The sequence below is a fragment of the Armigeres subalbatus genome, chromosome 1 (assembly GCF_024139115.2).
Source record: "Armigeres subalbatus isolate Guangzhou_Male chromosome 1, GZ_Asu_2, whole genome shotgun sequence".
In the NCBI taxonomy this organism is placed as follows: domain Eukaryota; kingdom Metazoa; phylum Arthropoda; class Insecta; order Diptera; family Culicidae; genus Armigeres; species Armigeres subalbatus.
This window is the reverse complement of record NC_085139.1, coordinates 309188263-309214378: the sequence shown is the minus strand read 5'-3', so window position 1 is coordinate 309214378 and position 26116 is coordinate 309188263. Positions and strand designations below refer to the sequence as shown.

Here is a 26116-nt window from a genome sequence, read left to right as displayed (position 1 = left end):
GTTTATGTTTATGTTTATGTTTATGTTTATGTTTATGTTTATGTTTATGTTTATGTTTATGTTTATGTTTATGTTTATGTTTATGTTTATGTTTATGTTTATGTTTATGTTTATGTTTATGTTTATGTTTATGTTTATGTTTATGTTTATGTTTATGTTTATGTTTATGTTTCAGATTCAAACATGTCCAACGAACATCGCATCAAGGGTCTCAAATTGCTTTTGAAAGGCCTCATCGATCATCATCACCAAGGTATTCGTTAACGACCTCGACAGAAAAGCTTTATCTTTATTGGGAGTAGGGAAAAGCCCGTTCGAGTAGTGCTCGTATAGGCACTTTCTCGAATGGGCGCAAAACCTTCTCATCTTTTCGTATCAACAGAATTTACATTGACTCCAAATGATACATTATGGTCTTAAATATACAATTATACACTACTTATAACTAACATATGTACAGAAACAATTTCAAGAAAAACACTATACAATAAAACAAACAAAAAACTTGCTAACGTGTAGAGTTGGTAGTGGTAGTGATAAGAAAGGTGAATTTCTTTTTGAGGGTCAATCGTGAAAGGTGAAAATCGAATTCCGATGAACAACGGTTGAACGTTCTACACATACCAGTGAGAGGCTCATTATGTCCGTAATTTGTGCGAGCACCGTGAAGAAACAGAAAATTGTTTGACCGAAGCTGTCTATAGGGAATATTCAGACTAGATAAAAGGCTAGGGCAATCAACTTTGGAATTCAGAAGATCAGAAACATAAAGCGCTTTGGAGACGTCGCGGCGCACACTTAAAGGTTCTAATTCTATAAGCTTACAACGATCATCGTAACTGGGAAGATTGAAGGGATCGTTCCATGGTAGGTGGCGCAGAGCAAAATGTAAGAATTTGCGTTGAATGGTTTCAATACGTTGAATACTGTTGAGATAGTATGGTGCCCAAACAATGCACGAGTATTCTAAAATCGATCTCACTAGTGAACAATACAGGGATTTGAGACATTGAATGTTTTTGAAATTTTTAGCTATGCGGAAGATGAAACCGAGTGTTTTAGAGGCTTTTGAGGTGATGTATCCGATGTGGTCCTTAAAAGTCAGCTTCGAATCTAACAGAACACCTAGATCTTTGATCACTGATTCTCTTTTTAGACTGACAGCGCCAACTTTGTAGTCAAAATCGAGCGAAGAGCGTCGGCAGGAGAATGAAATTATCGAGCATTTACTAGCGTTCAAATCCATGCGGTTAACTGTACACCAATCGGTGAACCGCTCTAGGAATAGGGCATCGATTGTAGGAATAGGACACCGTGTACAGTATTAACTATCCAATATAGTTTGAAATCATCAGCAAATGAAAGCTTGAGGCATTTCAAATGTGGATGGACATCATTCAGGTAGACCAAGAAAATTAGCGGACCTAAGTGACTACCTTGTGGCACCCCGAGTTAACGAGGAAATAGGATGATATGATATCCCCAATCTTAATGGCCATTTCCCGGCCATTTAGGTAGGACTGTAACCAGCGAAGAAATGATCCAGAGAATCCCAATCGCTCAAACTTGGCGATAGTAATTTGATAATTAATCTTGTCAAATGCGGCAGAGAAATCGGTGTAAATTGAGTCGACTTGTTGACCTTTCTGAAGAGCTTTTGAGATGAAAGAAGAGTACAGCAGCAAATTATTATTCGTTGAGCTCAACGTTAAAGCTCAACGGATTAGGCTTCAGTAGGATTAGAAAAGCTGACCAAATTGGGGTCAGACTACGGAACGAATCAAAGTGAACTTGAGTCGCTAGATTAAGTGACGTAAGACGTATATCTGAAAAAACGAACTTCACCAGAGACAACATATTACAGGCATACCTCGATAGTATGTACCATCGATAGTACGTACCCTCGATTGTACGTACATTTTACCTGGATAGTACGTACAAAAAAAAAACAATTTTTTTTTCGTTCAATTTTCTGTACGATTTTAGTAAAAATTTGAATATGCTTTGATCATGGCACATGCGAGGTCCTTCATATGTTACGTAATAATTTTACAACTGATTTATACATCATCGTGTGGTTATAACGGTTAGTAGCAAAACTTTGAAAAAAGCAGCGGGTCATAAATGTTTTCCAGTCTTACGTAACACATATTATAGGGGGAATGACGGCTTTGGCAGGTTTTGTTCTATTATTGGCAGGGGGGTTTTTATGACTGACTAGGCTCAAATTTGGCCTAAACATTCTTTGCATATCAAAGAATATTGTGGCCAAATTTCATAAAATTTGGTCGACAAAAACCCCCCTGCCAATAATAGAACAAAACCTGCCAAAGCCGTCTTTTCCCCTACTATCATTTTGAACAATTTAAGGAACATCTGGAACAGCTGAGCGATGCGGAGCGCGTCCAAGCCCTCATCAAGCAGAATATCAGCAAGAGGAATTCTTTTGTCTTGGACGCGTTCGCACACGCACTCGCAAGAGTTTGTCACCGGCATAAGAGTGTTATCAGCAATAATTGAAATTTTATGGGTATAATTTTCTTAGAAAGCAGATTAGCTATCCACTTAATTGAACAATTATTATGTTTATGAATTATTTTATCTATCAAGGAAATTAGTTCCAGTTCTAGAACCCTTCCCCAAGCATTAGTTCATCTGATAGACCAGAAAATATTTCCCCGAGGATAAATTAATTCCATCATGGGAATGGTGATTCATAAAATTGAATTTTCGGCAAGATATTTTACTGTTTAATTAAGTTTACATTACATTTAGTTCCAATTTTTTTTTCTTGAGAAACAAATTAGCAGCGTTACTAAAATGAGGAAAAATTTTGGTCGAAAATTTCCTCTGAGACGTCTTACTGGGATTTCCGAGAAGTTTATCCTGGAACAGTAGTTCCTCCCAAGGGTTCTTGGTAGTTAGGTCGAAAATTCCATACATTATTTAACTCAATATTCTATCTAGACCTGCACGCCGATTGAAATTTTATCGACGGTGAGGCGTGATAGATAATTTTCACTCGGTGGCAGTGGCGTGGTGGTGATTAGCGGCGGCGTGAGTCAGCGTGAATCAATTTCATGTATTACAAGTTTTCCGGAATTTATCTGGATGTTCCTCCAGGAATTCCTTCGAAAGTTTCTCCGGGAATTCCTACGACAGTTTTTCCAGATATTTCTCTGAAAGTTCCTCCAGGAATTCCTCTGAAAGTTTCTTCAGAAATTCCTCCGGAAGTTCCTCTAGGAATTTCTCCGCGAATTTTTACGAAATTTCTCCGAACATCCACCTTAAATTATAGCCAAATATTTATCTGTTAATCCTTCCAAATATACCCTCTAAATTCCATTATTTTCTCTGTAATTTCTTCAGCCATTCACTTAGGAATTCTCTTAGAAATTTCCATATCCCCTTTCTCAGAACTTCCACCAGAAAATCATTCAGAAATTCCCATGTAAACTCCTCCGCGCATTCCCTCTGGAGTTACTCCAGAAATTACATCAAGATCTCTGAAGCTCTGGAAGCCCTTGATACTCACGCCCCGGAAATTCTTCCGGAAATTCTTGCAAGAACTCTCCCGGAAAATTGTTCCCGTTTTTTTTCTTCGGGAATTCTCTTGGAAATTCCATGCAAAATTCGTCTGCGAATTCATCTGGCTACAAAAATTAAATTTTGTCAAAACCAGTGCTGGAAATACTCGCTTCACGAATAAGAAAAGAGTGTTATTTACCAAGATACAATCATCCTTTATCACACCAAACCATTAAATCATCGACAAATCAGCGCAATTCAGTACAATAATAAACAGAAAACATCGAAGAAATGAAATCGATCTATACAAATATGTCCCTATGAAACTAAGCGCGAGAATTGTGTTCTTGCTCGAACATCCGTGAGAATCATGTTCCGAGGTTGGTTTATGACATTTTGCAAATTAACCCAAATGACTCGCGAAGCTCCACGAACATTTCTCGGGGTTCGCTTGTCTGTTTTCTCTGCGAGTAGTTGGTAGGTAAGAAAAGGCAAAAAAAGTGTTCGCGAGTATTTTGCATGGCCTACTTCTTGTTTTATGAACAAGGTTCACAGATTTTCACCACTGGTCAAAACTCTTTCGAAATTACCTACAAAAAATCCCCTAGAAATACCTCTAGAAATTATTTAAGGGATTCTCCCGGAAGATCCTGCAGCCATTCTCAAATTTTTTACGGTACTTTGCTTAAAATTTCTATAAAAAACCATCCAAAATGCCCTTCAGTATTTTCCGTAAGTAATTTTTTTCAGGAATTCGCAGCAATATCTTAAAACAATAACCCCGAAAATTATTCGAGAAACTCTCTCACTTTTTATTCCAGAAATTCCTCCATGTATTCCCCAAAAAATCCGCCAATAGTTTCCCCGGAAATTACTTGAAGAACTTCTTCAGAAATCTCTTTTGAAGTTCCCCCGAAAAGTTCTTCAAGAATTATCTGGGAATTCGTTTCGGAATTCCCACAGAATTTTCTCAAATTATTCTGGAGAAAATTCCTTCAAGTTCTTTTTTCAGGAAAAATAGGAGTATCCGAAAGGATTTACTGAAGAATTTCCTAAAGTAATTTTTGAAAAAACTTCACGATGGATTTCTTGGTTTGAGTTTGAGTATTAAAAAATTTTGATGGATTTACCTATGGATTTTCTGGAGATATTTTCGGAAAAAAAAATCCTAGAAGAATATCTGAAACAAATCTAGGAGAAATTTGAAACTATGAAGTTTTTTGAATGAATTTCCTAAGGAATTTTTAGACGAAAATATTTATGAATGTCAAAACAAATTTCAAATAAAGTTTTGAAATAATTTCAAATTAAAATAGGAAAAAAAATTGTAGAATTTCAGAGGGTGTTCTTGGAGTAATTCCTTAGTTTCCTGAAGAACAAACCCACATTTTCAGAAAAAGTATCTTTATGTTTGGCCGAGAATGTGTTGAATAGTGGCTATGTTGCCAAAAATTATCCCACGTCGCACTTTTTGGCCAGAGATCCACGCTAGTTGTAGTTAGATTCAAATACTTTATCGCCAGACACCAGTGGTACCTTAATTCATCAAGCTGATACCGATCAAGTATATAAAAGCCGGCCCTCCAGGCCTCCTATCCAAAAATCGTTTTTGCAGTTTATAGCCTTTTCGTTACATATTGTTGTACGAGAAAGGCATAAACGATTCTACAGACGAGAAAATTAATTTCGCTTTGGTAAGGAAGCGTCAATGGAGCCAATAGTGACAGTGACAGTTCAGGACAACCTTAAAACTTTTCATTTACATAAAATCTATAGGTGGAATCCATAAAATACGTCACGTAAAAATGTTGTTATCCACCCCCAATCGTCACTTTTTATAGTAACTTGCATAATTATGCATGATGTGTAACATATCTTTGAAACGTCACGAATATCACGTAATTTATGGATGTTCCGAAGCATTAACATACACAGAAAAAATAAAGAACCTAAAAAAAAAGTTTAAAGAACTCAACTTTGAGTACGAAGTTCAAATTTTTAACTCAATATTAGGTAGTTTTCTCACTCCCTCTCATGAATGATATTATAAACAAAGAGAGCTGCATCGACCCAACGTATGCTGTTCCGTGCACTGCAAAAAAATTTGACTTCTACTGGTAATGTAATCAATGAAACTAATGTAAATGCAGATCATGTAATCGTTTTCTCAATGTAATAATGCGTTGAAAATCATGCACATAAACAGAGCATGATTTAAACCGTATAAATACATTACCTTACCATTATTACTACACTCTGTTGACAACAATACTTTATTCACCATGAAAATTCATTTATAAACCATTAAGTTTACATGATATTATGTGAACCGAAACAAAAGATGGCCACGCTTGCGACGATCTCGGTAGAATGTAAACAAAACAAACAATTCCATCACAGCAGCGGCAAATGCAGCGGGAAACCTTCGTTTTCGACCACAGTCATATACTAAAGTGAAGATTTTCCATCACGACTACAAAGCAACATCCATTATGCTGCATTTCATCGGTGTACTTCATCAGGCGTTTACTAAAAGCGTTGGAAAAACTTCGAATTCTTGCACTTCATCCAGTCAGATTTTTCCCCCTGACGATGCGCATGCGTTTACTCAGAACATGTAAATTTACATTACCTAGACAGCACCCGATCACGACGGGTTCGATACTGGTATATTTGAATCGTCATAACTCAGAACATGTTACTCTTTGGGCAACATTGGATTCAAGAAGTGAAGCCGGTAGAGTGGTATCAGAACGGGCTATCACTCTGCGGACCTGAGTTCGATTCTCATGCTAACCATTTTTTATTTATATAGCATAAAATAGAAAATGTAAATTTAAAACAACACAAAAATTTGGGATGTTAAGAGATGTAAAAATAAAATGAAATGTATATTTCTATTGTTTATCACGCTCCAATTATGTGCATGATATTTGATGTAAATGTACATGATTCGTTCGAACAGTGTGGAAGAAGCCAAATTTGAGTTGTTTTCACTATAGTCTCGAGTGAGTGAAAATAACATAAATTTGAGTAGGTGAAACTTCATAGTGGGTGAAAATTCAACACGGGAGTAAAGGCAAAGTACTCACTGGATTTTTTCGCATTTTACTTATTTTTGGCTTCTTCCACGCAAGGGCGGATTTGAGTGAAAGGAACCGTAAAGTGAGTTGTTTCGCGGTTCCGTGTACAATATTTCATAAAAACAATAGCCTAATATTTACAAAGACGATAATTTTGCGCAATGCTACATGTAGGCACCATTTCAAGAAAAATCTGCATCATGCTAATCCGTTATGTACTATATCAAATATAAATTTGCTTAGAATACAGAGCCTTTTATCGAAATTTTGGCTTCCGAGCGGTTTTATAAACATTACACCAGTCCCAAATAAATAGAAAGGCAAAAAAAATGTTTTTGTTCGGTGATTTTTTGCTTCGCTACACTAAAATTACGGAGGTGTACATACTATCGAGGTATGCCTGTATCAGATAGCAGGTTTGCTATCCGCCCACAACGGATTTGCAGGCAGCTGCTTTTCCTTTGTAGGCATTACATCTTCCCCAAGAACATTGTTGCCAAAGGAAGCAGATGCAATTTCCAACCCGAAAATTCTCCTAACGGGATCGGGAATCGACCAGCTACCCTTTTTTAATTTGACGAGACAGTACCAAACAGAGGGTTTCGTCTGTCCAGTTTTTCTATATTGATATTATACCACAATACAATGCAATTCAAATAATTTTCCATACCAACATAACATAAAATTAATATAAGTTTCAAATATTTTATCATTCCGAAGAATTTCATGCAGGTGACTGCTGATTCCCAATTCTCGTCGTTCGATATCATATCGTCGGTCATGCTGAATTGAAAGATGTCGGTAGCATGTCGTTCATATTACCTACCTACGTATTTTTGAGAAGATGGAGGAAGCCTATATAAGACTGAAGAGGGAAGCTTAGCGGATCGGACTAGTCATCAACACGTACAAGACGAAGTACTTGATTGGAAAAGGCTTAAGCCGTTCACCACAACTTTGAATCGGTGGTGACGAAAACAAGATGAGATGGCTAAAGAATTCGTTTACTTGAGCTCACTAGTGACCACCGAAAATGATAGCAAAGGCATTCGGAGATGCATCGTGGCTGGAGATCATACGTACTTTGTACTCCGCAAGATTTTTTTATCAGATAGAGTTCGCCGCTGTACCAAACATACTATCTACAAATCGCTCATTAGACCGGTAGTTTCCTACGGACACGAGACCGTGACAATGCTCGTGGAAGACCAAGGTACACCTGGAGTGCTGAAAAGTGTTGAGTACTATCTATGGCAGGGTGCAAATGGAAGACGTTGCATGGAGAAAGCGAATAAACCACGAGTTGCAACAGCTTTTGAGAAAACCTTTCATCATTCATACCACGAGGATCGGACGACTATGTATGGGCCGAGCACATAGACAGAGTGTCAGATAGTAACCGGTGAAAATGGTTCTCGACAGTGATCCGACGTCGGCGTCGGTCAACCGGGCGGGTTCCGAGCCCGAGGACGGAAAGGGGTCCTCGTCAAGGCTGGGGCAGGCGTAGGCACCGCGTCGGCAAGTCCCTCTGTGTGCTGGCGAATAGGCCCTATCGCAGAAAGGTCAATTTGGGGTGCACGCGGCATCATCATTCTTGATACCAGTCGTGCAGAGGGAAGCAGGCGCGAAGTCGACCCTGCCCACCTTCCGAGGACATAGGGCGTGGTAAGGCCACCTGGAAAGCCGGCAATGCGCTGGCACGACACCATGGTATTCTTCTAAAAAAGCGAGTCACGATGTTCGATGCTGCAAGGACACGCAACTAACCTCGAGGGTGCGTTATGCACTGCCCCCCTTTGAAGCATTACTTTCTGGTTGTACCGAAGGGACGATGGGCTTGGCGGCAATGGAAACGGTTTAGCTGGTCGGGGATGCAGTCTTGCCTCCGTCATTGAAGGTGGCCCCTAACCCAGCACTTCCTGGTCAACCCAGGATGTCTGTTGAGCAGATTCCCCCTCCATTGTCTAGGAAGAAAAAAAAAAAAAAAAGTGATCCGACGGGCATAAGAAAGCCAGGCACGTAGTGATTAAGGTGGATCGATAAGGTGGAAGATAATTTTGCGGACCATCCGTGGTCGATTATTGGATCGAAAACTTTGAAATGAAGATGTAAATGTGAACAAAGCACAGTGTTGCTAACACTAATGGACTGCACTGCTGCCTGCCATTCATCTTTGCATTTGCAAAACAAAGGCAACATCGACTGGTGTTGCTGAGGTCATAAGTACTTTTCCATTTTGTGCCCTCGTCCACTACGTTCAGATAAGTCAGGACTCAACGCAAAACTGCAGGATTCATCGTTTCTAGGATTCGAAACTGAATCGCACATCAACGTCCTGTAACGCCATAGAATCTACTGCACATAACGTCTCTGAAGTCTGTCCGTAAATAACGGTTTTTAATCGGTACCGCCGCGCTTTGTTCGTAGTCAAGATAGCCAGGACTGAATCATGCTGCGCGTTCAATAACTTCATACTTGACCAAAAATCGTTCAAAATCCATATGTGAGGTACCCAATACTGTTTGACATCGTATATCAGGAAACCCCGCAAGCAAAATATGTTATCAGTCAGGACTAGTTCGTTGTTCCGGAGAAGACGACTATGAAAGCAGTCGCAACGGAGAGAAGGCACGTTTAAAAGGACGCGATTCTGGCAATACGGTCCCGGCGTAGTGGCAAAAGGTGTTTGTGCAGCACGTGTTCAAGGAAAAAAAACAGAAAGCCGTTCCCGAAAATGTCAGATTCTAAGACTAAAACTTCTTCTACACAAAATTCTACAAAAGTGTTGTCCCGATATAGATGCAGTATGAAGCATTATGAGTCAAACGATGTCCTGTCCCACTCAATAAGATTGGACGTCGCTGGAGCGTAGGGCAGCTGCTACTGAACCTCCGTAATAATGATTAAAGCCTAGGTAACCTAATTTGCGGACACATATTTAAGTTCATTGGGTTCAGTTTTAGTGCAGCCATGCTTCGGAAGTCGATTTCATATCTCGTTGAAAAACCCTGGAAAATCCACCTATCGGTGTTGGGGTCTTTCTTGTGAAAAAATTTACAAAAAAAATATGGATGAGTATTTTTTAGTGTGTTTTGGGCATAAAAAAATATTATTTTGGCCATAGCTTCTGATCCCATAGTCTGATCTGATAAATTTTTAATAGCACATGGGGTAGGACATGGGATTCTCCGTCGAATGGAACTTGTTCCGAGTATTTCGGACAATGCTAAGTTCCACAAAATGTTTTTACAAAATCTGTACACATACACATACACACACGCACATACCCACACACATACAGTCATCATCTCTGTTCGTCAAGTTTAGTTGATTGATATGTATATAATACTATGAGTCTTCGGGCATCCTATCGAAAATTCGTTTTTGAACTGATCATATAGCCGTTCGGTTTCTTTGTTGTACGAGAAAGGCAAAACGTCGTAGGGTTGATTTCTTCACCTCGGCTCAGGCCTTAAACCATTGGCTAACGAAAAATTCTAGGGGGGGCTAATTTTTGACGTAGGATTACGTCCTTTGCGAAGATAGGGAGGTAATTCTGCATATTCAAATTTGAGACCTTCACGAAAAGTACCGATTTTTGAGATTTTGGTATCAATCGACCGACGAACTCTTTAAGATTTTGCCCAACTATTAAAAAAAAATGGATTAGAATGCACTGGCCTGTGATGTTCTTCAATACAATACATATTATAAGTAAGCAATTCCACGTTTATTCACCGTAAACATTATTATTTATTCACACTCTACAATAACACTCAAATGCACGTCTACCGCAAACTACTCACTTTTAATCTACACTGTTATTCCAGAATACCACATCCTCCCCTGACAGCAATTATAATGTAACAGAAAAATGTAATCGACAGATGTGGTCAGAACGTTCATTCGTTCTTAAGTCCGTACGGTTGATGCTTTGTAGGTGTTGTGGCCGTTCGATTCATGCAGTACGATTATAGGTTGATAAGCGTTCATAGATACAATTTAATTGTCGTTTAATTCCATCTTCCTCCGGTGACACTAAAAGAAAGTGAATAATTAAGTTATATTTGTTGAAATAATAGAAATAAATTAACACAATTTATCAAACTGCTTGATTTCTATCCTTTAACATTTGGTTTTCTTTAGCATTCTTAGTAGCTTCCTACTTATATCTATGGCAATCCATTCCAGGGTGCTTGTTCTTTGACTGTCAATCATCAGTCTTCCTGTTCTCTGAATGCACATTATACGTCTTCTGCGTTTTCATATTTACAGACAACGAGCGTTGGGTCTCTGCAAAACATAACGGTACAGCTCTCTTATTTGGCAAACAAACTACATGTCCAGGCCACTGTAATGTTCCGTAGTATAAAGGCCTGTAGATGTCTATATTGTTGTCCACTTAGTACAGCTCATGATTCATGCGTCTGTGTAATTCACCGTTTTGTACCGAGCCACCAAGTATTGAACGTAGATTTTTTTTTACTAAAACACTCCGGGAATTTGATAATCTGTCTTGTTCTTCCGAGCTTCAGGACCGTATAGGGCGTCTGGAGGAATCAACGATTTATACAGAGCTAGATTTGGCCGTATTCATATACTGAATACTGTAAATTGCAATAATCCGACTCATTATAACACTCCATTAGCAGATGATTAGGTAGAATAAAGTAAGCAATAAATATCGTTGCAAAACAAATGAACTCGTCGATAACCATTAATCGTTTGAACTGCCTCGTTATTTATCCATATACTTGGTTTAGTTAGACATAGTTTTTGATCAGTCATAATATTTCTTTTTTTCAGTTTGCAAAACATGAAAGCTTTTTTTACTACTCTGCAAATGATGTCGACGCCATCCGCCAAGCCAAAATTAATATGTAAAACTTGTTGATAATGGTTCCGTTTTTTTCCAACGTCATATTGTATAGCAGTTTGGAGAGTGTATCGGCCTGATTCAATCCATCTAATGTCACGGGAAAATCGGATATCTCACTGGTTGTTCTGAAGCTCGATTTTGACCCATCCAACGCCGCGCAAATCAATTGCCACAGTTGGATCCATTTCATTGAGTCGCAGGCTGCCTCAAAGTCCACAAATAAATGATGAGTCCGTTAGAACGTAATTAATAGAGAATCTAAGGGAATATCAACACAAATTTTAACTGATTTATCATTACGTTTCGGAACTATTACCAAAAAAAACTTATTTCACACAGTAACGCTTGTAGTTTGAAAGCGAATAGTATAACACGAATATTTTTTTATATTTATGATAAAATTCCTAATATAAAATAAAAATATTATAGTAATCATTCACATATGTACAAAATAGTTTCTATCTTCTTGAAAAAAAAAACAATTTAATTTACATATATTTTTTTCGCCTTTTTTTTCACATAGCAACATATCAACAAATTGGGTTTCTTAGATCATGTCGGCATAATTTGTCTACTGCTGAGATGCTAACAAGACAACACCTTGAATTTAAGTCTCTTGATTATCATAAATCTGTACAAGCTCTATAATAATCTGGGTATAATAATCTAACAAATATTTTTTTTTCTGCACTTATATTTCTGCACATAATTATATCCATTTTTTCGGTTTATATATACGTATCAGCCTGGTGTAGCCATTTCTCCAATATTTTTTTTTTAATATTATTTAATGATTTAATTGAAACTACCTCTAATTTAACTAACTAATAGGTGACATCTTCTAGCGCAATTTTGAACAGAGAGATGGAAAGTAAGAAATCATCTATTTCCTCCTTGTTTCATCCATATAAGCTTAGAATAAGTGATCGCGATGCAAATGGTCATAAATTTGAATTATTCTCGTCGATTAAAAACAAATACCTGACATTAGCTAATGTTTTAGACTTAAATTAAAAAATGAAACACAGTACTGGTGGTGTTTAAGTTATTAGATAATGTTGGGTTCAACCAGATTCGTTTGTTTCAAATATTTATTTGTTTGAGGCATGTTAAAAACTTCTGTTAAATATGATTCATATTACACAGACTTTACTTTAGTAAATGTTTAACATCATGTGTATAATTTTTTTCAATGGTTAGGGAAAAATCAATGCTTTCATATGGTCACATGATAATCCCATGTGAATGTTTATATCTCAATGAGGCTAAACATTGTCTAAAATGTCGAATTCACATTTCCAATCAACTCAAACACCAAATACTTCATTTATAATAACAAGGTGAAATGCGAATGTAAGAGCTGCGGGATTCAATCCAAGTTTTAAGATATTTTGCTTGAAACCCGCAAATTTTCTTTTTTTTTTGTCTTTATTATCGAGACTTTCAGCCCGAGGCTGGCTCGTCTCGACAAATTTTCTCTCAATGCTTAATGTACACGTTACTATTTTCTCACAATAACTTATTATTATGCCCATCCTTTATTTTTTTTATTATTCCAAGGATTTCGTCGATTGCTTTGCATATGTAAAATAATTAATTCCGTTCATTCATATTAAAATCCTCAAAAGCTTTTGAATTACTGAAGAACTTGAATTTTGTTTGGAATGAACTATAGATAATAAGATTCAGTTTATTCTTTCGGCTTACAACTTTTCTCGGTGGATTAAATACTTTTTGACAATTTGCAGACTCTACCCGCAGTGCACAGATGTGAACGAAGTTTGAACGCGTACTGAGAACCCCGTATATTCTACAATATAACATGTCAAAAATATTATTGGGCAAGTTGATTGCATTGGTCACATTATCGATGAAACAAACTTCGGATGGCTTGAGTTTAACTTCTCACAACGATGTAACAAACACCAAATCTTGGGCTTTACTCGGTTCAACTTGTCCAACTATGTTACAAACAACAGATGGCCTTAGGCTTAACTCGACTCATCTAACTCCAATGTGAAAACAATGACTGGATGGCCGTGGGCTTAACCCGACTCATCTTTTTGAACTATGTAACGAACACCAAATGATCCTGGGCTTGAACCACTTATCTATCTCCGCAATGAAAACAATCACCAGATGGCCTTGGGCTTAACCCGACTCATCTCTTCCAACTATAACACGAACACCAGATGGCCTTGGGATTAACCCGACTCATCTAACTCCAACGTGATGACAATCACTGGATGGCCTTGGGCTTAACCCGACTCATCTCTTTGAACTATGTAACGAACACCAAATGATCTTGGGCTTGACCCATTCATCTATCTCCGCAATGAAAATAATCACCAGATGGCCTTGGGCTTAACCCGACTCATCTCTTCGAACTATGGCACGAACACCAGATGGCCTTGAGCTTAACCCGACTCATCTATCTTCGCAATGCAAAAATAAAACACTAGATGGCCTTGGGCTTGACCCGACTCATCTCTTCCAACTATGTATCGAACACCAGATGGCCTTGGGCTTAACCCGACTCATCTCATCCATCTATGCAACGAATACAGATGGCCTTGGGCTTAACCCGACTCATCTCTTCGAACTATGGCTCGAACATCAGATGGCCTTGAGCTTAACCCGACTCATCTATCTTCGCAATGCAAAAATAAAACACTAGATGGCCTTGGGCTTGACCCGACTCATCTCTTCCAACTATGTATCGAACACCAGATGGCCTTGGGCTTAACCCGACTCATCTCATCCATCTATGCAACGAATACAGATGGCCTTGGGCTTCACCCGACTCATCTATCACACTCGGCGCTTCTATTCGGTCTTGAAAAAAATATCAAAATGCAATGGCTAATTAAGCCCCAATTATACATCGTCTTCAGCTTTTGCTATCAGTTCTTGAAGAAATACACATTCCGATTCAAATCATTTAACTAAAAAATTCACACATTTTTACTGTCAAAAATCTATAAGTTCAGCCAATGATGTCTATAATCTCTATAATAGCACACCCAACCACTCAGCACCTCATATTCAAATGAAACGTATGTGTGGCCTCGTATAAGCAACAATTGAATTCAAGTGCAGCATCATATTATATTTGAGTGGTGCTATAGCAAAAACTAAAGTGTCTGCGATATGCATCTACAATGAAAAAAATAGACTTTTTTTTTTTACCTCACCTTTATTTAACAAAACCCGACTGATTCCTCACCATTCCCTTTCAGGCACATTTTTTTCAATAAAACGGTTTCCAAGTTTCCGAAACAAGTAATAAAACACAAACACTCAAACACATGCACCCTTTTTGAAAGTTACTCTCGAGCCCAAAAGATCTTTCTTCAAATACAAATACTGAAATACCCAATACAGTTGTAATATTTCCTTCAAATCGAAACCATTTCTATCTAAAGAATTTTCTCAGTATTGCAATGCAAATTTACATTTTCTTTTTTAATAATCATTCAATGAATACATCCCAAACAGAATCAACGATTGAGTAAATGCAAAAGATAAAATAATTAAATTGCATTATGTTATGAGTAATGTTTTATTTATTTTCCACTTAATTCGACTTTTATTCGAATTTATTTCTGAGCCGATTCACTTTACCGTGTATTTTCAAGAACTAACAGGGCATATAGACGAATTCACCAAGTCTCAATTCTCCTGTCACAATCTCACAATCATCGCATGATGGCTCCTGGATGGCTCCAACGCGATAGAAAAAATTTACCGTTTGCCAAAACAAAATACTTCGGTTTACTTCTCGTATCAATATTACCTTTCTTCCAGCGCACTTTTTCATGGCTAGGATCGCCAATGTGATGTTCTTCAATACAATACATATTATAAATAAGCAATTCCACGTTTATTCACCGTAAACATTATTATTTATCCACACTCTACAATAACACTCAAATGCACGTCTACAGCAAACTACTCACTTTTAATCTACACTGTTATTCCAGAATACCACATGGCCGTCGCCGAAAATAGCAGTACTCAAGAGAAATATCCACGCAATGCCTCTAATTGTATGCGCACGATAACCTTTGTAAGGGTGTGTAGCTTGAATCGCTCCACTCTGGCGGCTTGGTCAAATGGTACGCCTGTTTTTTTTTTAATTTTTTTTAAAGGATTACGGCAGGTATTAAATCAGTGACATCTTTAACAGTTTGAGGGATGTACTTAGATCAGTCATGCAATACTGCCTGCGACAAATTTTAGGCTCTGTTAGTAGATTGTCTTAATCTGTCACCTCAACTTTAAGGCCATCTTCAATGCCTTGTACTTGACTTGTCAGGCTTACAGTTGAGGTCGAAATTCGTATCAGTAGAGATTACAACATGGTGGAATTAAATGGAATAGTGCTAAACTAAACGTGTAATATTTGTTTCAAAACATTGCACCACAGTCCAAATGGCAAACTTTTGGAATAAAAACAATGTATTAGAATGCGCTGGCCGTCGCCGAAAATAACAGTACTCAAGAGAAATATCCACGCAATGCTTCGACTATCGTTTCGCTTCTATCAGTGATTAGAAAAGCCCTTTGTGGAAAGAAAATCTGTTCTTTTTAGGCGTCGATTACGGTCTCGGGATATCAGTGGTGGTGCTGAACTTTTATTCTTAGCGTCTTAGCGGTAAATAATCGAGCAGCCGTCGGACAGCAGCAGCAGTGAATTTTTAACGCAAGGTTCGGATTAACGTTTGATTGCTGTGAGTGATTCGGAAGACGTATTGTGGATTGAAAATCGACTCTGATCAGGACCAGCAGTTTATGAAAAGAAAGGGTTGATAGCAAACAATGACGTCGGTTGCATTCCCGCGGTACTGAAGGAAGTTTTCGTCAGTATTAGAATCACAAACGCTCGTCGGAGAGCAACGCCGCAGAAACGTTGGCGTCAGTAGCAGTCAAGTGATATTTTCTTCCAAAATTCAGATTTTATTTCTGTTTGTAATAGGAAAGGAAAATTATTGAAAACAAATCAGTTTTTCTCAGATACACTAGAGGAGGTAGACCCGAGACGAACATACTTCAAAGTGCAAATAATAATCGCTTGGCGACGATGCAGAAGTTTTTTCTTCATGGATGGCAAATCATCTGACGTTGATGTCAGAGTAGACAAAAGAAATTTTCTTTCAAAATTCTGATTATGCCTGTGATTGGAAAGGCGCATTGTCGGTTCGTCTGAGAACCATCATTTCACAAGAGGTTGAGTGTGCGTGACGATTTTTTTGTCGTCAGATTCCATAAAAACTTTATGTGATTAGAAAGACATATGAGCTTATAGTAAGACGCCTGTGAAGTCTTATTCATCCGAAAGAATTCCAATTCCTTTCTTATTTAATTTTTTGTTATGTCTTCTTGAAAACTCAAGATTTTGCCTTTCTGGAATCTCTTAATTGATTTTCTGGAAATAGCAGGAAAATCTCCCAAATTACCCTTCAAAGCTACAGAAAGAAATGCTTTCAAAATATCTGGATAAATACAGACATATGATACGTAGTATTTGGATCTCTCTTTTTCGGAAGGATTCTTTTGATAATTCTTTCAGAAGGCCATGCATCTTTAAAAACTATGAACACGCTAGGTTTAATTAAATATACTCGCAAAACTCTGTAAAAACTTTAAAATATTTAAAGATTAAATACTTGCTGAGAAAAACAATTTTAAATCAGGATTTTTTAGAAATATGCCGATAAGCTAAGCATCCTGTGTTCCTTAAACAATTTGTCCAACATTTTATGCTGTGTCAATATTAAGACCATACAGACAGTTCAGTATGCCACTAGAACTTTCTTTATCCAATCAAAATTTTAGAAACTGTGTTTGTTTTCTTAGTCTGTTGCTTCTATTATTTATTTAATCAGCATTCAATTTCCTGAAGTAATGATATATGGCGCTGGAGAATCAAGGGAGCGTACTATTTTTTGTGTTTAACATTCCTATCGTAAGATATAACAATTGTTCGAAGTTCGAAAATTTGTTAAAATAGATTCAATGTTTCGTAGAGAGAGAGAGAAAGAGATGTGAATGAAGAGAACTCATTCCTGGCAGTTACGCCTATATATGATCAGAGAAAACTGTTCATGCAAAATGACAAAAATTCTAGGGGGACTAATTTAGTTCTAGATGGGGCTATAGCCCCCCTAGCCCCCCTGTAGTTACGCCAATGCCTTAAACCATGTTTAAGCGTATGGGTAAGCACCGCTCAAAAGTCAAGCGGAGGTGAAGAATCTGGCCCTTAGATGCTACAAATTGGCAATGTGCAAAGATTCTTCATCGAGAGTCGAGACCACCCCATTTTACTTTCAGTGTAAAAATAGTCGACGTACATATCCCGCCAGATGTCTCTAACTGTCACCAACAAGCGCATTTCACCCATCAACGCAACCCTGCCCATTTGCGTGAGTCCCTGCCGATGCGAGTGCCCATCGCTCACTCGCTCCGCCTGAACTGGAGAAAAAGTCAATGTAATCTTAAGAATAGCAAACTCAACAGCTTCATTCGTGCTATCGCTGCAGAATTCGAATGGTCCTGGATTACTTTGGCTATTGGCTAAGTAGAATTAGTGCGTAGTGTGTAGTGCAAGCCGCGGGCTACTGAAATTTGGTAAAATCCACCGGAAACGGTCCCGATCGGGGTCATTTTTTGGCATTTTTCGTCGTGACCAGTGCCTGGGATCGTCGCCTTTTTTTCTGGTGAAGGAAATGTCGTCCGTCGTCTCTTGTTGGAAAAATTACTGCGCGAGTGTCCGCCTCGGGTGGTTGTGAGTGTGCGTGGACTGGATTGAACTCTGGAGGTGTGCGCCGGTGTGAGTGCGAAGGTGTATGGACACGGGAATAAGTGGGGTGGTGTTTGCGATTTTTTTTGTTCGTTTTCGGTCTCTCTTGGTAGCAGAGCTGGGAGTTGCGAGTGCAGAAGACAGAACCGATGGTTGTGGGGGTGGCCCGCGCTGGAAGGGAAGCCGAACGAACGAGATTCAATTAAAGCATCATTTGATAATGGATGACACTTTTTTCTCTGCCATTTCGGTGTGTTTGTGACTCGTGTGTCGCGTGAGACAGGTTTTTTTTCGGGGCTAATGGATGCAGAATGAAATCACAAATTAGTGCGCTCGGAGGGACGGAACAGTTAATCACGGGAAAGCAGAGACCAAAGCACGGCTGCTCTTTAAAAGCAAGTTCCAATTAGAATGTGTAAGTTTGGATCGGTGTGAAATCAAGTGCATGTGAAACACAGAAGACGGACAGCGCAGTGCAGAAATACGGCAGAAGAAGGCAGCTGCACTGTTCAGGAGGATTTTTTTTCTTTCCGTCATCTTGATTTTTTCGCTCCCTCATTATCATAAAAAGAGTCTCGTCGCGTCCCACGATATGAAGTGGAGAAAAAAGCGAAGCTGCTAGAGCTGCCGTTTCCCGTGATTCCAAGTGGGGCCACCTACTGGCTGTGTGGTATTGTGCGGTCGGTGAAGCAGGCGACGACTACGACGACGACGACATCGACGATGAGAAACATCAAATTGGTAGAGCGGAGTAGGCGATGGGTGCGCTTGCTAATTAGGGTGGCTACTTTGATGTGTGGTGGTTATTTTACCTTGGAATGGTATAATTACATGTTTGTCACAAGTGGCGCTGGCGGTTGGCGTGCATGTCGAAGAAGAAAATCAAATCGAATGACTTGGTGATGATTTTCGATGAAAACTGTGATTAGTTTGTTGGTGTGACGTACGTGAGTTGGGGTTCGTGTGCCTTATAGCTACGCATGCAACGAAAGTGCGGTGAATTGATTCAATCAACATTAGAGTATTACAACTTTAGAGATCTATTTGGATCTTTTTTTTTCGAACGTTTGAAGCTTTCAATTAGACTAACCTTCGAGATGAGATAAAATCTATTTAGTAATATGGGAAATGAATTATTTACCCACAAATGAACAGATTAGAACGCATGGTGATGCACCTTTGGACTTTCCAAAAAAAACCCAAAGAAAAGTTTATGGACACTCAGAATACTGAAATATGTAATAAGATTCTTTACTATCAAAAATATAAGGCCCATTTTCAATATCCATTTTAGACAGGCCCAAACAATATATATTTTTTAAATTTGTTATTTTTATGGAATCATATTTTTGTGGATCTTGTTTTTGCCCTTCTCGAATACTATTTAAGTCTACATACAGACTACAGAATTAGTCCAAAACCAAAGAATCGCTACAATGCATTCAAAGGAACACGAATAGAGGTAAAATGATGGAAATCGAGGAATTTATTTACCAAAAGTGATATTTTTGCCTCTCTCTGGTGTTTTCTCATTACATTTGGTAATAAGGGAGAAAGGCTAAGTGGATTTTTTAGATTTTACTTATTAATCTACAGCGACATTAATGCACACAGCTGTAAGACCATTTTTCCAAGCATTAGAAAGACAATTAATGTGTGCTTAAAATCTACTACGAAAACTAAAAATCGGAAAGAATGTTTGCTCCGTCCGTGAGTACTCCCGAAAATCCATTGGCAGGTTTTGGAAGTTGTAACGGATTCATGGATAAATGTCCGTAGACTTGTGCTCTGGAAGTTAAACAAAGCCTCGATGGAAAAAACAGAAGGAGAATTCCCTTGAAGTTTGTGGAATGGATTTATTTTTCAGAAGATATGACAACATTATTGAATAGTTTTCATAATGTATTGACAGTCATTCGAAAAAGTGTGTTTTTTTTTCTCAAACTAAGGGCTGATTTCGTCACCCTCGCTTAGTCACTAAACTAGGTTTAATCGTGGCCGCAGTGGCTGCAGAATTCTAAAAGTGTGCAAGGATTGATTTAAATTCGTGACGGATTTCAAACGAAAAATAACTCACATTTTACCCAGAATGTAGTCTGGGAGAAAACTTATTCGGTTTTCTGGATGAAACTTCCCCAAATTCCCTGGGAAATTTTCTGGCTTTTCGAAGTGAAATTCTGTGACTATGAAAATTCTCCGATTTAATGGAGGGATACTCTTTGATTTTACGGAAGGAAATTTCTGATTTTCCGGGAGAGTTTTTTCCGCTTTTTTGGAAGGGCTTTAAATTTCCGGAGAGAAATAATCCAATTTTTCGAAGGGATACTCTGCGATTTTTCAGAGGGAAATTGTTTGATCTGGAGGAAAATTCTCAACTTTTCCCCAGGGAAAATTCGGATTTTACAATTTTTCGTACGGAAATTATCCGATTTTCCGAAGGGATATTCCTCGATTCCCTGAGGAAAATTATTCGACTTTTCGGAGGGAAGTCCTCCGATTTCGCCAAACGGGAAATTTACCGATTTTCCGGAAGCCGGAGTTGCTCTTTAAGAGGGAGAAGTTTTCGGAGGGAAATTTTTGGATTTTTCAATTTTCCCGGGGGAAATTCTTAGACTTTTCCAAGGTATATTTTACGATTCTCCGAAGGATAATTCTCCAATTTTTGGGAGAGATACTCCGAATTTCCGGATGTTAATTCTCAAACGTTCTGGAAGAAAATTCTACTATTATCCGGACGGAATTTCTTTGATTTTCTGGATGAAAATTCTTCGATTCTGCGGATTGCCGAAGTTTCTGGAGGAATATTCTCTAACTTTCCTTTCTCCCCTTTTCCTGATCGGAATTTCTCAATTTTTCGGAGAGGTAATGTTCCAATTTTCCGGAGGAAAATTCTTAGATTTATTTGAAAGAAATTCTCCGATTTTCCGAAAATAGGAGTGCGGAGGTAAACTCTCTTTTTTCTGAAAGAAAATTTTCCCATTTTCCGGAGTAAAATGCTCCTCTTTTCCGAAGAAAAATGCTCCTTATTTCCAAAGGAAAATTCTTCGATTTTCCAAAGGAAAATTCTTCGATTTTCCAAAGGAAAATTCTTCGATTTTCCAAAGGAAAATTCTTCGATTTTCCAAAGGAAAATTCTTCGATTTTCCAAAGGAAAATTCTTCGATTTTCCAAAGGAAAATTCTTCGATTTTCCAAAGGAAAATTCTTCGATTTTCCAGAGGAAAATCCTTCGATTTTCCAGAGGAAAATCCTTCGATTTTCCAGAGGAAAATCCTTCGATTTTCCAGAGGAAAATCCTTCGATTTTCCAGAGGAAAATCCTTCGATTTTCCAGAGGAAAATCCTTCGATTTTCCAGAGGAAAATCCTTCGATTTTCCAGAGGAAAATCCTTCGATTTTCCAGAGGAAAATCCTTCGATTTTCCAGAGGAAAATCATCCTTCGATTTTCCAGAGGAAAATCCTTCGATTTTCCAGAGGAAAATCCTTCGATTTTCCAGAGGAAAATCCTTCGATTTTCCAGAGGAAAATCCTTCGATTTTCCAGAGGAAAATCCTTCGATTTTCCAGAGGAAAATCCTTCGATTTTCCAGAGGAAAATCCCTCGATTTTCCAGAGGAAAATCCCTCGATTTTCCAGAGGAAAATCCCTCGATTTTCCAGAGGAAAATCCCTCGATTTTCCAGAGGAAAATCCCTCGATTTTCCAGAGGAAAATCCCTCGATTTTCCAGAGGAAAATCCCTCGATTTTCCAGAGGAAAATCCTCGATTTTCCAGAGGAAAATCCTCGATTTTCCAGAGGAAAATCCCTCGATTTTCCAGAGGAAAATCCCTCGATTTTCCAGAGGAAAATCCCTCGATTTTCCAGAGGAAAATCCCTCGATTTTCCAGAGGAAAATCCCTCGATTTTCCAGAGGAAAATCCCTCGATTTTCCAGAGGAAAATCTCTCGATTTTCCAGAGGAAAATCCCTCGATTTTCCAGAGGAAAATCCCTCGATTTTCCAGAGGAAAATCCCTCGATTTTCCAGAGGAAAATCCCTCGATTTTCCAGAGGAAAATCCCTCGATTTTCCAGAGGAAAATCCCTCGATTTTCCAGAGGAAAATCCCTCGATTTTCCAGAGGAAAATCCCTCGATTTTCCAGAGGAAAATCCCTCGATTTTCCAGAGGAAAATCCCTCGATTTTCCAGAGGAAAATCCCTCGATTTTCCAGAGGAAAATCCCTCGATTTTCCAGAGGAAAATCCTTCGATTTTCCAGAGGAAAATCCTTCGATTTTCCAGAGGAAAATCCTTCGATTTTCCAGAGGAAAATCCTTCGATTTTGCAGAGGAAAATCCTTCGATTTTCCAGAGGAAAATCCTTCGATTTTCCAGAGGAAAATCCTTCGATTTTCCAGAGGAAAATCCTTCGATTTTCCAGAGGAAAATCCTTCGATTTTCCAGAGGAAAATCCTTCGATTTTCCAGAGGAAAATCCTTCGATTTTCCAGAGGAAAATCCTTCGATTTTCCAGAGGAAAATCCTTCGATTTTCCAGAGGAAAATCCTTCGATTTTCCAGAGGAAAATCCTTCGATTTTCCAGAGGAAAATCCTTCGATTTTCCAGAGGAAAATCCTTCGATTTTCCAGAGGAAAATCCTTCGATTTTCCAGAGGAAAATCCTTCGATTTTCCAGAGGAAAATCCTTCGATTTTCCAGAGGAAAATCCTTCGATTTTCCAGAGGAAAATCCTTCGATTTTCCAGAGGAAAATCCTTCGATTTTCCAGAGGAAAATCCTTCGATTTTCCAGAGGAAAATCCTTCGATTTTCCAGAGGAAAATCCTTCGATTTTCCAGAGGAAAATCCTTCGATTTTCCAGAGGAAAATCCTTCGATTTTCCAGAGGAAAATCCTTCGATTTTCCAGAGGAAAATCCTTCGATTTTCCAGAGGAAAATCCTTCGATTTTCCAGAGGAAAATCCTTCGATTTTCCAGAGGAAAATCCTTCGATTTCCAGAGGAAAATCCTTCGATTTTCCAGAGGAAAATCCTTCGATTTTCCAGAGGAAAATCCTTCGATTTTCCAGAGGAAAATCCTTCGATTTTCCAGAGGAAAATCCTTCGATTTTCCAGAGGAAAATCCTTCGATTTTCCAGAGGAAAATCCTTCGATTTTCCAGAGGAAAATCCTTCGATTTTCCAGAGGAAAATCCTTCGATTTTCCAGAGGAAAATTCCTAGATTTTCCAGAGGAAAATCCCTAGATTTTCCAGAGGAAAATCCCTAGATTTTCCAGAGGAAAATCCCTAGATTTTCCAGAGGAAAATCCCTAGATTTTCCAGAGGAAAATCCCTAGATTTTTCAGAGGAAAATCCCTAGATTTTCCAGAGGAAAATCCCTAGATTTTCCAGAGGAAAATCCCTAGATTTTCCAGAGGAAAATCCCTAGATTTTCCAGAGGAAAATCCCTAGATTTTTCAGAGGAAAATCCCTAGATTTTCCAGAGGAGAATCCCTAGATTTTCCAGAGGAAAATCCCTAGATTTTCCAGAGGAAAATCCCTAGATTTTCCAGAGGAAAATCCCTAGATTTTCCAGAGGAAAATCCTTCGATTTTCCAGAGGAAAATCCCTAGATTTTCCAGAGGAAAATCCCTAGATTTTCCAGAGGAAAATCCCTAGATTTTTCAGAGGAAAATCCCTATATTTTAGAGAAGGAGTGTCGTTGACTGTGCAGGGGATATTCCCTAGATTTTCCAGAGGAAAATCCCTAGATTTTCCAGAGGAAAATCCCTAGATTTTTCAGAGGAAAATCCCTAGATTTTCCAGAGGAAAATCCCTAGATTTTCCAGAGGAAAATCCCTAGATTTTCCAGAGGAAAATCCCTAGATTTTCCAGAGGAAAATCCCTAGATTTTCCAGAGGAAAATCCCTAGATTTTCCAGAGGAAAATCCTTAGATTTTCCAGAGGAAAATCCTTCGATTTTCCAGAGGAAAATCCTTCGATTTTCCAGAGGAAAATCCTTCGATTTTCCAGAGGAAAATCCTTCGATTTTCCAGAGGAAAATCCTTCGATTTTCCAGAGGAAAATCCTTCGATTTTCCAGAGGAAAATCCTTCGATTTTCCAGAGGAAAATCCTTTGATTTTCCAGAGGAAAATCCTTCGATTTTCCAGAGAAAAATCCTTCGATTTTCCAGAGAAAAATCCTTCAATTTTCCAGAGGAAAATCCTTCGATTTTCCAGAGGAAAATCCTTCGATTTTCCAGAGGAAAATCCTTCGATTTTCCAGAGGAAAATCCTTCGATTTTCCAGAGGAAAATCCTTCGATTTTCCAGAGGAAAATCCTTCGATTTTCCAGAGGAAAATCCTTCGATTTTCCAGAGGAAAATCCTTCGATTTTCCAGAGGAAAATCCTTCGATTTTCCAGAGGAAAATCCTTCGATTTTCCAGAGGAAAATCCTTCGATTTTCCAGAGGAAAATCCTTCGATTTTCCAGAGGAAAATCCTTCGATTTTCCAGAGGAAAATCCTTCGATTTTCCAGAGGAAAATCCTTCGATTTTCCAGAGGAAAATCCTTCGATTTTCCAGAGGAAAATCCTTCGATTTTCCAGGAGAAAATCCTTCGATTTTCCAGAGGAAAATCCTTCGATTTTCCAGAGGAAAATCCTTCGATTTTCCAGAGGAAAATCCTTCGATTTTCCAGAGGAAAATCCTTCGATTTTCCAGAGGAAAATCCTTCGATTTTCCAGAGGAAAATCCTTCGATTTTCCAGAGGAAAATCCTTCGATTTTCCAGAGGAAAATCCTTCGATTTTCCAGAGGAAAATCCTTCGATTTTCCAGAGGAAAATCCTTCGATTTTCCAGAGGAAAATCCTTCGATTTTCCAGAGGAAAATCCTTCGATTTTCCAGAGGAAAATCGTTCGGTTTTCCAGAGGAAAATCCTTTGATTTTCCAGAGGAAACTCCTTCGATTTTCCAGAGGAAACTCCTTCGAGTTTCCAGATGAAAATCCCTCGATTTTCCAGAGGAAAATCCCTAGATTTTCCAGAGGAAAATCCCTAGATTTTCCAGAGGAAAATCCTCGATTTTCCAGAGGAAAATCCTCGATTTTCCAGAGGAAAATCCTCGATTTTCCAGAGGAAAATCCTCGATTTTCCAGAGGAAAATCCTCGATTTTCCAGAGGAAAATCCTCGATTTTCCAGAGGAAAATCCTCGATTTTCCAGAGGAAAATCCCTCGATTTTCCAGAGGAAAATCCTCGATTTTCCAGAGGAAAATCCTCGATTTTCCAGAGGAAAATCCTCGATTTTCCAGAGGAAAATCCTCGATTTTCCAGAGGAAAATCCCTCGATTTTCCAGAGGAAAATCCCTCGATTTTCCAGAGGAAAATCCCTCGATTTTCCAGAGGAAAATCCCTCGATTTTCCAGAGGAAAATCCCTCGATTTTCCAGAGGAAAATCCTTCGATTTTCCAGAGGAAAATCCTTCGATTTTCCAGAGGAAAATCCTTCGATTTTCCAGAGGAAAATCCTTCGATTTTCCAGAGGAAAATCCTTCGATTTTCCAGAGGAAAATCCTTCGATTTTCCAGAGGAAAATCCTTCGATTTTCCAGAGGAAAATCCTTCGATTTTCCAGAGGAAAATCCTTCGATTTTCCAGAGGAAAATCGCTTCGATTTTCCAGAGGAAAATCCTTCGATTTTCCAGAGGAAAATCCTTCGATTTTCCAGAGGAAAATCCTTCGATTTTCCAGAGGAAAATCCTTCGATTTTCCAGAGGAAAACCCTTCGGCTTTCCGGAGGAAAATCGCTTCGATTTTCCAGAGGAAAATCCTTCGATTTTCCAGAGGAAAATCCTTCGAT

At 38.5% G+C, this 26116-nt stretch overlaps 1 protein-coding gene across 2 annotated transcripts in view; it reads left to right on the top strand.

Annotated features, from left to right (window-relative positions):
* Positions 1–17994: 17994 nt before the first annotated feature.
* The window catches only part of LOC134207902 (zinc finger protein 2), a 75069-nt gene continuing 66947 nt past the window's right edge, over positions 17995–26116 (top strand). Inside the window, exon 1 of one of the 2 annotated variants that reach the window (XM_062683943.1) lies at positions 17995–18042. The gene's annotated coding sequence lies outside the window, so the exon portion shown is untranslated. Of the gene's footprint in view, positions 18708–26116 lie in introns of both variants that reach the window. The other variant, XM_062683942.1, reaches the window with a different exon arrangement.